Source organism: Corapipo altera, unplaced genomic scaffold, assembly GCF_003945725.1.
Source record: "Corapipo altera isolate COAL_440 unplaced genomic scaffold, ASM394572v1 67, whole genome shotgun sequence".
Taxonomy (NCBI): domain Eukaryota; kingdom Metazoa; phylum Chordata; class Aves; order Passeriformes; family Pipridae; genus Corapipo; species Corapipo altera.
The window spans coordinates 1,766,310-1,782,325 of NW_020884906.1; the positions used below are offsets into that span (position 1 = coordinate 1,766,310).

At 45.8% G+C, this 16,016-nt stretch overlaps 1 protein-coding gene across 18 annotated transcripts in view; it reads right to left on the minus strand.

The window, feature by feature from the left end:
* Positions 1-16,016, minus strand: part of FBRSL1 (fibrosin like 1) — a 508,705-nt gene that overhangs the window by 371,846 nt on the left and 120,843 nt on the right. The gene's annotated exons all lie outside the window — the stretch shown is intronic.

Below are 16,016 nucleotides of genomic sequence, written 5' to 3' on the forward strand. Positions count from 1 at the left end.
AGGCACTTCTAAAGCCCTACCACATTCCCTGAGCCAGAGAGATCAATGGCATCCAAACACACAACAGAGGTTGAACACTTCTAAGTGTTAAGTGTCTGCCCTGAATCAGGGCTGTAACACACAATCCAAGCACAGTTTAAAAGCGGGTATGTCGTGTCATAATGATTAACATCAGAAAGCGAGATCAGAGGAGGGAATTACTCCTGCTATCCCTGGCATCTCTGAGGACTGAAAGCTGAACTCCCAGTGACAATGTACCAAACTCTCTCCCCACACACACCGCATGGAAAAGGAGTTAAAGAAATAATATGTCAAATCACTATGACATTAGTTCACTACAGCTAGAGAAATTTTTCCCCAATGTCTTTTATTAACTGCTCAAGGATAAAAACTGAACTCTTACGGGAATGTTTTGCAGAATCTCTATTCCGATTAATTTTTTATGTGAGGTAAATACATCAGATTAGGATATACCTTAAAAGCACTGCTTACTATGCCAAAATTTGTCAACTTCACCCACAGATATTTCTCTAAATGCCTTGCTTCCAACTCAAGCAATTACATCAGGGATATTTGTATCCTGTGTGAAGGGAGCTCACAGTGCAACTGCTCACATCAATGCACACACCTTCAGTACTGCAAAAGAGCTCATGAAAATCATTAGCTCTCTAGTCTTTCAAAAACTGAAGCCCAACAAAAAAGAAAATTAGGAACTGGGATGAAATGCCCTGCTGATTGCTCCAGATTACTTCCTCCCCCTCTCCTTTAATTAGTGAATTGACTGCCTCAGTGTGCAACATGCTGATTCCACTCCAAATCACTCACTTGTTTAAAGTTACCCTTCCCTGGGAAGGGAGATGATGTGCTGACACTTTGGGGTCACAGAGACATTGAAATCAGAACCACAGCAATAAAATACTTCGAGCTATGTCCAATTCCAACCCAGGCTCTGACACAATTAGCCAGTACCCAACCTCTGTACACCTTGCACAGGGGTCCTGTGGGGCTGGAGCCTCCTCTTAAAGCACACGCAGAGACAGTAAGTTGCAAAACCGCCGAGGATACAACCCCTCCACCAAAATTAAAATAACTAGCACTGTCTTGGAAGCACAGAACACACCAGAACACAGCTCAGCTTGCCAAGCCCATAACTGGGGAAAGAGCAAGGAAAATGACTGTCTGGCATTATTCTCAATGAATGGTAAAACGAGGAACATAAATTAGTGTTCAGCTGCTCAGTTTGGTTTTTAGTTTAAAGGTAACACTTTAAGCAGCAGGTCGAGATGCCACTTAAAGATCACACTGTCCTGTTTGCTGGGAAGCTGCTGAGACAAAAAGCAAAATGCTAATCTTTAGTAACTGATCAAAACCTAGTGACATGGAAATGATATCTGTTAACTGATACCCAGCAAAATATTAGAAACAGAAGTCACCACAAGCGTGCACTTCTTCGCAATTCAGATGCAGGTAAGACGGGACAGCGGGTGCATGGAAGACGCTGTATGAGGTGACACGGCCCCTGCTGAGGGAGAAAGGAGGCTGGGGCAGGGAAATGCCACCACCTGAGAGCACCAGCAAATCATGTGCTCCTGGTTCGGGGTGCAATATTCACTTTGAAGGATGCCTTCAAAGCCAGTAATTGACCGTTTTGGTTTAAACTCTCGCTGTCTTCACATGGTGATCAGGCCCCTGTTAATGCTTTAGGGGAAGTCTTCCCTCAGCACCCACAGCACGTTCACTGCAGGTTTTGGATGATTCACTTCACCACAGAACCCGTCTGGAAATCTGTGTTTTTCTCCTGACTGAATCCTACAAAAAACTCCCTACTTGGAAATTTAGCCTTTTATCCCTGTTCCATTTGGAGATTTAAGGTTTGTCTCATCACTGAGCTACCAGCAAAATTAATTCAGGGAATACAGTTATACCTGGATCAAAGCCAAGGAAATAATTCATTCACTTGTAATGTCACTTGGGTGTAGGAATCTCGAGCACTTCTCAGACAGCCGTGGATGAAGCCCCAGGCCCAGGCAGGGGAGGAGGGCAGGGGAGGCCTCAGCTCCACCACACACCTGGGGCAGCCATGGGGGAAAAAAGCCAAGTTTCTCAACCCATGGCAAGAAAACTACTACTGCTACTCCACAGTCCTGCTCCTCCCCAGTCCAGCAGAGGATGCAGCTCACAGGGCTTTATTCTGGGAAGGTAGGACACTGAACTCAGCACCTCCCTGCTGACAGAGGAGGACAGAGGGGCTGTTCTTTGTGCTGCTCAATGCAGACCTCTGCAGCCTCAGGCAGAGAGCAGGAGGGGGCTAATGGGGTTTCTTGTTCTTGTCGCCTTTGTCTCCTTTCTATTTACCCTACTAAAAGAGCCTTCCAGCGATTGCTCTTTCGCTGAAGTTTATGACCTCCAAGTTGGGGACCTCACTTAGTACAAGAGCTTGCTATTTTTGGATGTGAATCTCTGCTCATGCTGGAAAATTTAAGCACATACAGAATATCCAGAACATCACAAGAGTGAATGTTTACTGATGCACCTTGACTGACTTCAATCCCAAAACCTCAGCTGGCAGGAGAGACTGGCCTCCTGACAAACTGCCCCACTGGAGCCTTTCCCCCAGGCAAGCCCAGACCAGCAGATATTTTCACCTTTGCACATCACAGAAAGCTCAGAGATTCACACAGTGATAATATCTCAAGTCAGGCACCAAAGCCAAAAGGTCTCCACATCCATCCTTGGAGGTTCTGCTCAACCCAGACCTGACTACCTTTGCTGTCACAGGGCCAGTAAATCCCTTCTCCAGGGAAGGTTGGTGGATCTAGGTCCTTTCTCTCTTTTCTGTTCCAGAAAGGAGATTGCTAAATCTTGTTCCAGAATATAGAAAATTATTTTGTTCCTTACTACTCACTGCTTCCAGGGCTGTCTCCTACCTGTCCTCACTTAGGAATTTCTCTCACACCTTCCAGGGCAGGCTGCAGCCTCTCCATCTGCAGCCCCTTGTCTGTCTGGGCGGCAGACGGAGAGCAGATGGTTCTAATTGGCTGCATGGTTACAGATAAGGAAGAATTAGGCCTTTCTTCAGAGCCTCCTTCCTGGCAGTTACTCCATGAAACACACAGATTCTATCTCCTCATTTGTTTATTTGGATGTACAGACACCAAGGAACACTTCAGCTGAAAATGGGATCGTGGGGCCTCCTCCAGCTCCACCTGAAATACCTCCCACAGGAGCAGCCGTGAAGATCCACTGGCAAAAGACCTTGGCCCAGGCTGGTAGGGTCTGCAACACATTTTGGGGGTCCATAATAAAAACCTGTGTGATTTTTTCCCCACCACTATTCAGCCTAAGTTAGTTAAAGTTATGCAATTGGCACCTCTGCTCGTGGCAGAGCTGGCGGTGTCCTTAATCACTCGGAACACTCCTTCCGGAAAAGCCATTTTTCTTCTGTCACCAAGGCACAGCTGCAATCTCCAAAGGCACTCAAGGTGCACAGCACTCAGTTTATAAATAAAGCTGGGAATAACAGGGGTGTACCGCCCTCAGCTCTGGAATGAGACTCTTCTTACCCCCAAAATGCCACAGCAAGAGCCTTCTGCACAATGGACTCCACATTGTTTGATCAGGAAATAATGATCAGCCCTGGAGGACCCTGGCACGAGCTCAGATCCACAGCCATCCACTGGCTGGAGTTATCACTGCCTGTTTGCTCAGCCCAGCTCAAACTCTGCCTTAATCCTCTGAATTTACACAGCTCTGAGATCTCAGGAAGCACGGAGGGGAAGGCTCTGGTTGTAAATACCTGTCAGACACAGGGAACACTCCAAGAACCTGAAGGAAATGTCCAAACCCCACACGGCCAGATGAAAACCCTCGAGTGTGCTGCTGGGATGCAGAGGGCAAAAATAACACCTACAGTTAATAAAATAACTACTTTCAGCCCTCAAGCATCAGTTCAAAATGCAGCCCTGGTGCGAAATCAAGTCCATTACAATCCCCTGTCCCCAGGGCCCATCGGACACCGCAAGGCTCGTTCAAGGACTGGTTACACTCTGCTCCTGCCAGACTGCCTCTGCCGACTTCAGGAGATTATATGGGCTGATATCCCAGAAGGGAAACAGCCTCCAGCTTCTCTCTCCACAGCTCGTCACTGCAGCACTCATTCCTTAAGTTGGGGAACATGAAATATCGCCCTGAACGTCGAAGAGGAGAAGGATCCACACAAAGGAAATAAAAGCCACAGCTGTCTCTGAAACTGCCCCTGCTCGTCCCTGTTTCTGCCTCCAGCTTCTCTCAAAAAATTGCCATGGAAAAGCCCCCGAGGATCTGAGCACCATCTATCCTTATATCAACTTTATCGTGCCATTAGCAGCAGGGTTGTCAAAAGTGTTTGTTGTTCAGGGAGAGATCCTGGCTCAGAGAGCAATTGAAACAGATTTATTTTTAATTAGGTTACTTTTAAAATATTTCTATTGACCTCATACTCAGTTTGTAAAACAGCAACACAGAAACAATCGCTGACAATGTCCTCATACTTTCTAAGTAGACAAAGCACATTACAAATACAGACAGGACCACTACTACAGCAAATCTACCATCCATTTAAGTTGCATAAAGGTGACACAGGAGGCAGTGATTCAAATGGAAGGATAATATTGGAGATATACATGAGAAAAGTACACGAAAGACTAACTTTAAAGCAGGGATTTGAAGATGAGTCCGTAGAGAGAGAAACCACTGCAAGAACAGGAGCCAGCACAAGAAAAGATGAATAGCCAACAGGCAAATAAATTAGGTGAATAATACGGAAAGAAAAAAAGGAATGAAAATGGAATGGGATAAGAGACAACTCCACTGAAGGGTATCAGGTAAGATTATACCCAGGTGACTGAATTTGAACTCAAGAGCCCCCAGGCCTCTCAGCCAAAGCCACCAAAGCCATTTCAAAAGGCAAAAACAAGAGTCTAGATTTAAAGTGACTTTCTTGCTTTGACCCTACATTCAAGCAACACCATCAATATCAATTAAAATGATTGCAAATGAAATCCTTGTTTGTTTAACCTTGGACTGCAATTCTCCTTTCACAGCTGACATATTCCAGATGAATCTGGGTCTTGCTTTTTAAAATGCATCACATTTGCTCTGACCCCGTCACATGTTGAGCTCGAGAATAAGATGACTTTTTGACAAGACAGCTTTGGAAATGTTAAGACATTTGAAGCTGACACTGGTTTACAGGTTTATGATACATGATTTAACTTAAAAATACAAGTGGATGAACCAAGAAACTCACTGTAATTGAAACAGTCAAATTTATTACCAGAGGCTGCATTCCTGTCACCCAGGAATAGCTGAAGAGCAAGCTGCTGTACTCTGCTAAATGCCCACTTGTTATCTCTCAAGAATTAAGACCTTTGCTGCCAGGACCTTGAAGGCACCATACCAAGCAGAGATCCCTTGGACAAATGTTACCTCAACACAACATAGCCAAACACTACAAAAGAGAAGGTCAGTTCACTCTACTTTTAAATGCATTTCAATCCACACTGAATTTACAAGGCTTTGATTGCTCTTTTTCCCTGCACGAGACCTGAATAAATAATGATACAGTGCTGAGCAGTAATTATTTCAAAAAGCTGCGGAGAAAGGGGCTGGTGCTGTTCCCTTCCTTCTCAATTACTTGAGGGAGAAAAATAGTCCTCTCCCTCCATGGTAATACCAAGTACCTGGAAACAGCCTTTAACAGTCATTTAGGGCACAATGAAAGTAAGAATGTACACAGCAAACACCTTCATTTCAGTGAGAGGCTGAGGAAATCTGCACCAGTGTGAGCATATGGTTGACCATGTTTTTGGCATAAACCATTCTCCACCATCACCCATTGGGGAGGTGGATACACAAAATCTCCTGTTGTGAGCTCCCCAGGAAGGCAGCTGTGGCTTTCTCCCTCTCCCCCAGTTTCCTCTTCAGAGCTGCACTGCAGAGAACTGCACCCGTCTTCCCTGCTACCTACTCAGAGACACACTGCACAGCTATTAGAACTCCCACAGGTGCTTGCTGTCCATCAGAAAGGAAATGATCCCACTTTAAGCCATCAGTATTTCCTCCGGTGATGGCAGTAAATGCCCGACGAGCGCTCACAGAATTACTGTCAGTGGAAAGTGTGTCAGAGAGCAAGGGAGCTGAAATGATTGAAGGGAAGCTGGGGCACCATTTCAGGTGGAGGAAATGAGGTGTATTGCAAGCCCAGCCTGTCCAGCTTTCACAGGCTGCAGGAGTGCTCCGAGGTGCTGCTGTCCCTGCACTGCCAGCCCATCCTGCCCAGCCCTCGCTGCAGATAAAAGCACATTTCGGCTGAAGCTGCTTTCAGCCAGGACTGGGAGCTCAGCATGCTCAGCTTATGTGGTGTGTGAAGGAGCTGGGAAGAGCTTGTGCCTGTCTGACAGCACCTACTCGAGCTGATTTGAGTGGCAGTGCCGCACTTGCCGGGTGTGAATGCTGAGCACAGAGCTCCGCCCTCCCGCAAATTCCCAACCTCCCAAGGGAACGATCAGGAAAGGCAGCAGCACCACACACTGCCCAGCATCTCACAAGAGACAGACTGTGCACAAACATCTCCATCTTAAAGAATGTGACCTGGGGCCATCAATCTCAACTAACTTCCAAAAGTATCCAGCAAGTAAGCGGCAAGGTCAGGCACACACTGCAGGTCCAGTGCTTTGGGAAGACACTCCTCAAGTGTGCCAATATTCAGGGACACTGCTTAGCCCATGCTGCTGATAGCCAGCAATCACAAGCTTCTTTCCAGAGTAGCCTTTAAAAATCTGAACTAATTTTTCCTCTCCCCAGATTATTCAAACAGGCACTCACATTGAAATCAAACATTTCCCATCGAGTGGCAGAATTAGGACCTGAAGAAGCAGCTCCTACCCTGAAGCCAGATGTGGTTGTCCCATCACACATTTCCAACCTTGCCAGGAAGGTAACACAACCCCCAGTCCCCAGCTGCACCAGCTGGCCCCAAGTTGCCAAAGGAAAAAGCACAAGGGTCCTGCCAGCACAAACTGATACATCAGCTGGATGCTTTCACTATTACCAATTTTCAGCTAAACTAGTTAGAAACAACAGGAAGGCAATGCTGAGTAAAAATGCCCCCAGCCTATTTGTCACTATAGACAAGAATGCTTAGAAATACTGCCTCTCTCTTTAAAATTAATAACAAAAGGAAAAGACACAACTGTTTCCACCTCTGCTGGGAGGGGGATGTCACGCTTCCATAAGCTGGACTCTGGAAACAGAGCTGAGCCAAGCTGAGGCTGGGCAGATGGACTGGACACATGGCTCATTTACTATAGGCAGGGGCCTAAATTGCTCTCCTCCATCTATACATCTGCATTTAAAATTTTGATCTTCACAGTGCAAAGTACACAACAACCACAGTATGACTGTACTGACTACCCTGTGAATAGCTTCATCTTGAGACTGAAGAGACACAGCCTTAGGTAGCTTGGTCACGAATTAAAGAACCTCAGCCTGATTTCTTAAGTAGTTCAAAGCCTCCACCAGCTAAATACGAAGTTTTACTGTATTTTTTAGGATTCAGCCACACGTGTTGTCTCCACTCACTTCATGGCACGTACTTTTAAAACACAGCCATGAAAAATGTACAGCTCTTCAGGCAGTGGCACCCACAGCATGAAAGTTCCAGACGAATCTCCCACGTGGTGACAGCCTCAAACACGTTCCCTCTACAAGTAGCTGTGGGTGTTGAGACTCTGCTTCCAGCCTACACTCTTTATTACCACCCTCCAAGGAAGAGTTCCCAACGCTGCTGCAGAACAGAGGGATGACTGTTCTCCAGCACCAGCAGAGCAGGCTGCAAGCTCCACTTTGCCTGCAGTTTGACACAGCTTGCACAAAGCCAACTGCGCCGCGCCGAAGGGGACAAATGCTCACAAATTCACTCCTGCCAACTCTACTGTAGGGGTGAGAGTCTCCAGAAGAAAAAAACAGCCATATTCTGATCCCTGGTGCTGCGTTGTAAATTAATTTATGTTTTAAACACTATGACACTGGAGGCATTTTTTACCAACTCTGCAGTTGCCCTCAGTGGTAGGCAACAATTTTCAGCTCAGCTGTCATGAAGTCTAGAATGTGTATTCAATAATTAGTCCTCTGGTAGTTTCTTTTGGCCGTGAAACAAATGACAAGAAATATAAATGGTTCGACAAACAAGAAATATGTAAAAGGCAGCCTCCTCCAGAACCAGCTGCCCACAGCACATTACTTCAACCTGAGGGGAAAGCTCTGAGCGAGAGGACTGCTGGCAGGAGAGAAACTCCTTTTTAAACACCTCAGTGCCACATGCACTGATGAAGAGCCCAGGACAGTGCATCTGTGCCACCCTCACCACACCTGCTGCTCCTCAGAGGAGAGATGTCCCTGTGCCATGGAGGTGCCAGCCTTGCCAGCAGTGATGAGCTCTCACACCGAGGGGCCGAGCACACCACGGGTTCGGCAGCAGCTCATCTATAACTGCTGTGCTAGAACAAACAACGAGCAACCAAATGTCTCACTGTATCCTTGGGGCTTCCCAGAATAGTTCCAAATAGTCAGATATCCGTGTCAGGAGCAAAACATTCATTTATATCCTAGGCAATTGCTGAGAAATGGGAAACGTGCACGACAGTAGCAGGCAATGTTAATGTATTCTATGTTACAAAACATTTTCAGTCAGAGAGCTCAAAGGTCATTAATAGATTTTCATATGTTTACAGACAGCAGCAATTTCAAGCTCTGTAATTTTAAAACTGCATGTCAGTCTCTCAACTTCCAGCTGTTATTTCAACATTAGATAATGAACACAATGCAAAGGTTACACAATCACTTGAACCAGCTTAGGCAGTAGATCCAGTCACACAAATCATTATTAAATTCTAATTACACATATATTATTTTATAACTCTTATTAGAACAGCAGGGCAAATCCTCTTTTATAAAGAGATCAACTGTTTAGAAAAAGAGGCCAGAAAGGTTATTCTTTTAATGTTACAGAGTTGGTCTCTCTCTCTCTCTCTCCATCACCTAAAGCACTGTTGATTTATGAGTCTGAAACAACACTGCACCTTGTTAACACCTCACCAGCCACCGGCCCCTGTTTTGCTTAAATCCTTTATAGATCCTTAACACAGATACTGATGCCTACTTAAAATAATTATCTTCAATCAGAGGGATAAAAAAGCATTTAGTGGTAACCCAGTGTCCTGCCTGAATATGCTCCTGCTTTTTCTTTATACAAGTATTTTGAAACTGAGAAGACATCCTCCAAAACTTGGAGACTTCTCCTGAGGATTGCTGTTACCTAAGCTAGAGCTTTGCAAGACATCAGGCTTCCCTACCGTAGATTTTTATTTAATTTTAATTTTGTACCAGAAGAAATAATTGTAATCATCTGATCTGACTCTTTTATCATGCATCAAAATGAGCAAAATCACCCAACTGTGAAGTGGTCTTACTGCAATTTTGGATGTGCAGTAGAAAACTATCCTCTTACCACCTAATCAGCAAATTATGTTTTGCTCTTGTCTGGCTTTATTTTTTCTCCCTCTCTATTCCCAGGCAGGGCAAAGTGTTACTCGCTCTGGTTTATTCCGCCCAAATCCAGCTGTCAGTCACACAGCGTGTAACCTCAGTGGGAATTGAGGAATCTCATCCCAAGGATTTAGCTTTGAAGCAGGACAGACCAGCACTGTCCCTTTGTGCGGGTGAGGGCTCCTGCAGTGACAGCCACGCTGCCCTGGCAAAGTGATGTCTCTCTAATCCCCAGCGCATCCTTAGCCAGCCATGAATTTCACACTGGGGAATTCCATGCTTTGACATTAAATAATTCCAGCTGGGATTTTTCAAAGGATAAGAGATAGGCATCCAATCCCACCACATTCCAACAGGAAGCCCTTAAGGTTTGGTTTATTTTCTTTTTAAAAAGGAAACCCATATTTCTTTCTCCTTTCCAGCCCAGTTTCCTCTGGGAGATGGAAGTGAAAGCCAGAAACAGAGGGCGAGTGCAGTGCTGAAGGGAAGAGAGGCTGCTGAGACTGACAGACGACACCACCAATTCCTGGGGACATCAGTGTGCAGCGTGTGACAGGAGAAGGAGCAGACAAATCAGCACATCCATTCCTGTTCCTGAGAGTCAGGAGGCTCTGCACTTTGCCTGGTTAGTCTCACTCGCCATGAGGGAAGGAGTAACCAAGCAAACACCCACCAGGGCAGCAGACAATTAAAGCTTGAGAGTGAACAAACCCAGCAAGCTCTCATCAAGGGGAGAACATGTGCAGAATCAGAATGATGTGATCCCCTCACCCCAGCATGTCAAATAAGGCCTGGGGCAGGCAGGGCTGCCAGGACACAGACCCACTGCAGGGACAGACCTCAGCAGAGCAGGTGCTGCCACTCACTCTGGGCTGTCCCACCAAACCCAGTGACTGCATGTTTTCATTGGCTTTGCCACTCTCTTTCCACTACATTTGGAGGATCTAGGTCTTCCCCCATCCAAGTGGTGATAAAGTTGGGCCTAAATTACCCACACTAAATTATGAGTTTCTCTTAATGCTGAGTTTTCAGATACAGAAACCTCCATCTGCACTTCCCAGACCTGAAGCTGAAGGCTGGCTTGCTTGTAGGATGTTTTTCTTCCTATCTGGAACAAGGCTTTACCAGTCAGAGACTAGAGAAAGGAGCATTCATGCAAAGTCTTCCATTTGCTGGCAGCCCTCAACACTGAAACACAACAGGGAATTAAAACATGATACAGAGCAGCAACTTTCATCACTGCTGACTCCCTCAAATTAGTTAAGAGCCCTTGTACATCTCCTGATTCATGTGTCTGAGAGTTTAACTTTGCCTCTTGTCTACTGTTCACAGCACCTTGTCAACGGTAAACATCACAGACTGAGAAATACAGATGCAGCACACAGCATTTCTTTGTTCAGATGGGCAAAACCCGATGGCAAGAACCAAAAAATCCAGTCAACGTGAGAAGGGTTAAGGCAGAACAGATGCAACCAGAGACTCTGGGGAACAGCCTGCATGGAAGCAGGGTTTCTTGTGATTACTTCTGTCTTGTAGTTCCTAATAAGCCACATCACAGCTGACATCTCCACCAGCTATCTGCTGCCTTATGTAGATAACCAGAAACAGAAAAGCTGACACGGCAATTATATTGTACACACACACACAGACACACCACCTAACAACTCTCACTGCTACAGCAGCACGAGCAGCAAAGCACAAGCACATCCTGAACTCTCATCCAGGCTCAGACACCAATCCTCAATGCAACCACACATGAGATACCTGGCCTAAAAACTGTTTTAAAAAGCATCCATAAAATCAGGTGAAAGTCGCAGCACAGCTCAAATGTGCAATGACACAAAGAACTTTCAAGATGAGAAAGAGCTATAAAAGTATTTTGCAACTACTGTTTATTAACAAAGCTCTCATCTCCAGCCCAGTTGCAACCCAGAAGACTCCTGGTGCCCACCTATTCCCACGGCACACCTCAGGATGCCAGGTATGAGTAAGGAGATGCCGGGCAGCAGAGCAGGGAGATGCTCAGACAGGGCAGGGGGATCCTGAGGTGCAGCAGGCCCGGGAAAGGCCAAGGGCAAAGGGAATCAGCATCCTCTGAGCCACCTTCACCTCGGGAAGCTGTTGCTAAGAGATGAAGCCCCGTGGATGTCTGGAAATCCTGCGGCTCTGCCCCATCCCCAACCACGGCACCCAACGGGTCACGGCGTCCCTCCTGCAGCCTGGGATAATCTTGCTTTTGTGTGTAAAGCAGCTCCTGTCAAGGAATTCGGGGAGCCCTGTGCTAGTGAAAACTGCTGATAAAAAGATAACATCAAGAATACTCCATTTCAAAAAGCTGACAGAAGGGGAAATTTTACACATCAGACCAGAAGTGCTCGCTAAAGCAGAACGGGGTTTAAAAACACAGGGGTTTTGAGGCATTTGTTTCCAGGGAAGGATCTAGATTTCCCAAGTTCCCCACTGTGACTGAGCAAAATTGTAAGCATTAATTCTCAGGTTTCAGCAGAATCTGTAAAAGCAGGTGACTGAGAAACCAGCATCCTTTTTGCAATGCTACCAGAGGCAAATGTATTCTGAAACCTCACAGAAACAGAGTGACTGCAAAGACTTTAAAAACCAGAAAGACCAGCTTCAACATGCACCCATCCCAAAGGCAGCAACCCAGAGAGTGCAGGGCCATGTTAATTAACATGTACTTAACGGCACTTAATTCCCCATCTCTCTCCACCTTATTGATACAGATGAGGTTTGTGGCTTTCACATCCCATTAGCAAAAGTCTTCCTCTAGGAAAAAAAACCCAATAAAGCGTGCCGAGGAGGTGAGGGAAAGTTCTTTAACGATTTATAAATAATATCACCATTTGACTTGTATCAAGCTTTTCTCATTAGCAATTCTTAAAGCACAACATGAAGGGAAGCAGAATTTTGACCTCTGTTTCGCAGAATGAGACATTAACAAATGCAAAGCTACTTGCCCCAAATCAAGCATCAGCCCTCTGGTAAATCTAGGATGAGATCTACGTCTCCCAGTTCCTAATCATGCTGTGCTCCAGGACAACCAACAGTCAAACACCACTGAAATCTCCTTCTGGCACTGGAGAGGGTTTCATGTTGGTGGCAGAGAGCAGATTTTTCTGACACACACAATATATGCAAAAGTAGGTATTAGCTACAGAGTGAGCAACAGGTGGGATCTGTACAGCTTCAACCTCATACCCCTTTGAGTGTCTGAGATGAAATCAGCTTGAGGACAGCAAGGACAACATGATCAATATATTAAGTCAAGCTGTTTGTTACCAGAAGAGCAGAACTGGCAGCACTTCTTGGCTTTTGAAATATGACACATAACCTGGCCTTTCTAATGCGCTCCTTTGGATGGTACCCAAATCCAGCACCATCTGGCCAGCATGGGCATGTGTGTACAAAGAGGACAGAAGAGACTCCTGGCTGACAGATAAAGTGACATATCAGTGCAGCAACAAGGACTCCAAATCTCTTCAGCATTTGCAAAGCCAGCTCAGCACACTGGAAGCACAGGGCCAGCTAAGAGACTTCAGGGCAATAACAGGGCTGAGAACTTCTTGCACACATGAGAACCAGGTAAATATTTGTTTTGTTTGTAGAAATCAGTGCCAACAGTAAAAAAAAAAAAAAAAAACAAACCACAAAATGCTTTTCCTGGGGTAGATTTGAAGCAGAGGGTATCTCATTTCTTCCCCTGCCCCAAAACTAATCCCTACATTCAAAAGCCTGATTTGTCCACCTCTGTTTTCACATTCACTCTTGCATGATGCTCTCCTGGCATCACATGGCAGACAAAACCAACATGTTATTCCATGGCTTAGAACTTCTCAAAGCTTGGCTTCCCAGCTATGGCACAGGCCACTCCTTCCTTCTCTCCTGCTACCAGGATACAATGCACTGGATTCTTTTAGTTTCAATTTCTAGCATTTCAGGGATGATTTGGCAGTAAGGAAGTGAGAATACTTAGGTAACAGCATGAATTGCAATCTGTCCAAGAGAACAAGTGGGATGTCTCATATCACATCTACCATCCAATTCTGCACTCACCTACATGGTTTTATGCAGCTGTGAACTCCACCGAGACAAGGAAAGTCACAGTGGTGAAGAGAGAACAATCAGGAGCTCAGCTTATGCCAAATCAAAAAAACCCTCCAGGAATCACCAAGGAATGGTGCAAAATGGTTATTACAGTTTAAGAAAACACAGACAACCCATCCACCTGCTAAATACCCAGTATTTTACACAGAGGAGTCAAATCTTGTTCTGAGCCTGACCTGTTTTTCATTCCCAGAGATCAGCTGGCTTTGCAAAACCAGTCAATCATCCCTTCCTCAGTTTTGCAGTTTTCCCAGTGCAGTGCCTTCTCCCAGCTCCAGCCCCCGCTCTCTGGATTCAGAATCCACCACTTGCCTCAAGTTAGAGCCCTGACAAGTGGTTTGGTGGTGCTTCCTTCAGAGCCAGCAGCCCCTGTTCCCATCCAGCTCACCCCAGGCAGAGGTTTCATTCAGACAACTTCCACTGGCTCTCAGCACACACTTGCTACCTCCCCTTATCTAATCTTACTTTCTGGTACTTGACAGTGTCACAGGTCTGGCATTTAAAACATTTGGAAGAAAAGCAGCCTGCAGAAGCACCCGGGGAGATTAGAATTAGGGTGCTAATTGTCTTTGCAAGGAGGTGCAAGGGCCAGCGCTTGCCCGACCCCCATCCCTGCTGCCCATCCCAGCTGTGCCTGGACCTGCTGAGAATGACCTTGAGAAAACCCTTTTCCTTCCTTCCCGGACGAAGGAGTGATGGAGTCACCCGTGGGACAAATCCAAATTACTTTAGCAGTCCCTGCCGCTGCAGCAGCACAAACACCTGGGCAGCAGCTCGGGGAACTGGACCAGTTTGCTGACCCAGTTCACCAGGCAGCAGCACTGACACCACACAGAGGAACTTGAGAAGTGGAGGACAAGCTGTCCCTGACTGCCCCAGTCAAAGGCACTGACAAGTTTTCAGACAAATGATACTCCGAGCTTGAGTTGAAACACACAGTGTGATGAAGGAACGGAGAGAAAACAAAGAGGAACCGAAAAAGGAGTAAACCCCTCTTTCCCTTAGCACAGCAAAGTAAAAATAATCATAAAAAGAAAATATTTAAGATTTTAAGAGGATGCAAGGGACCCACAAGGAAAAAAACCCAAACAAAACAAAAAGAACACAAACCAAACCACTACATTCTATTCAGGTTTTGTACTTCTAAAACTTAGTAGGTCAGGCTACTGATATAAAAATACAGGTAAAAACTCCCAATTTATTAAACTCAAGTCATCACAAAGCCCTTTACTTGCATGAAACCAACCCCTATTGCCTTCTGTACTTTTACACATCTAAAACAATGCACTTCAGTAATAGAGGATTTTAAACTCCAGTGTCATCAATGAAATACCAATTCTCAGGACCCACTTTCACTTTTTGTTTCTGAAGAAACACTAATTCTTTAGAGACTCCCATTCTTTGACATACCTTCCTCAGCTGGTTTCCCTGTCCTTTTCTATTTACTGCATTACAAACAGTTTGGAGGATTGGAAAGCACAGTATTTAACATTTTATAGAAACATCTGCCAACAGAGCTGCTAAACACTCTTGTAAGAGAGACAGAGATGTTTATTTAGACATGCTGCTGACGTTTCCTGTTGCATTTTGATCCTGAGGCATATGTAGTCCTTCCAAACAATTTAGCATGTACTGTGGAAGCACAGTTCTCAGGGAAGTGCAGCTGAAAGTAATTCAGATTGAAATTCCAGGACCATCGCAGGAAAACCATTACCAAGGCTCCTCCCAAGGCTCCAGGGAGAACATGCACCTGGCACAAAGGCAGGCACCAGGCTGCTGCAGTACAAGCCCAGTCTGGGGCTCTGTCAGGACAACGTTATGACCAGTTCAAGCAATGCTTGTTACACTGGCTGGTACCACAGGACTGCGAAGGGCAGCGACCTTCTAACCTTTTAGGTTAGATGTTAGGAAGAAATTCTTTACAGAGAGGGTAATCAGGCATTGGAACGGCCTACCCAGAGAGGTGGTGGATTCACCATCCCTGGAGGTTTTTAAGAAGAGATTGGACGTGGCCCTTAGTGCCATGATATAGTAATTGGAGTTGGATCAGGGGTTGGACTTGATGATCTTGGAGGTCTTTTCCAACCCAATCTATTCTATGATTCTATGACCTCCTTTCAAGGTGGGCATCCCCTCCCCAGCCACAGGACACCACCCCAGCAGCCTGGGGGACAGAAGGTGCAAAATTCCCACAGAAAACTGACACCTCTGTGGCACCACAGCAGCCAAGTAGGTGCCCTGAACTGGGTGCTACTGCCACGGGCAAGCCACTGGTCAGCACAGAGCCAGCTGGGGGATGCCCTCAGCCA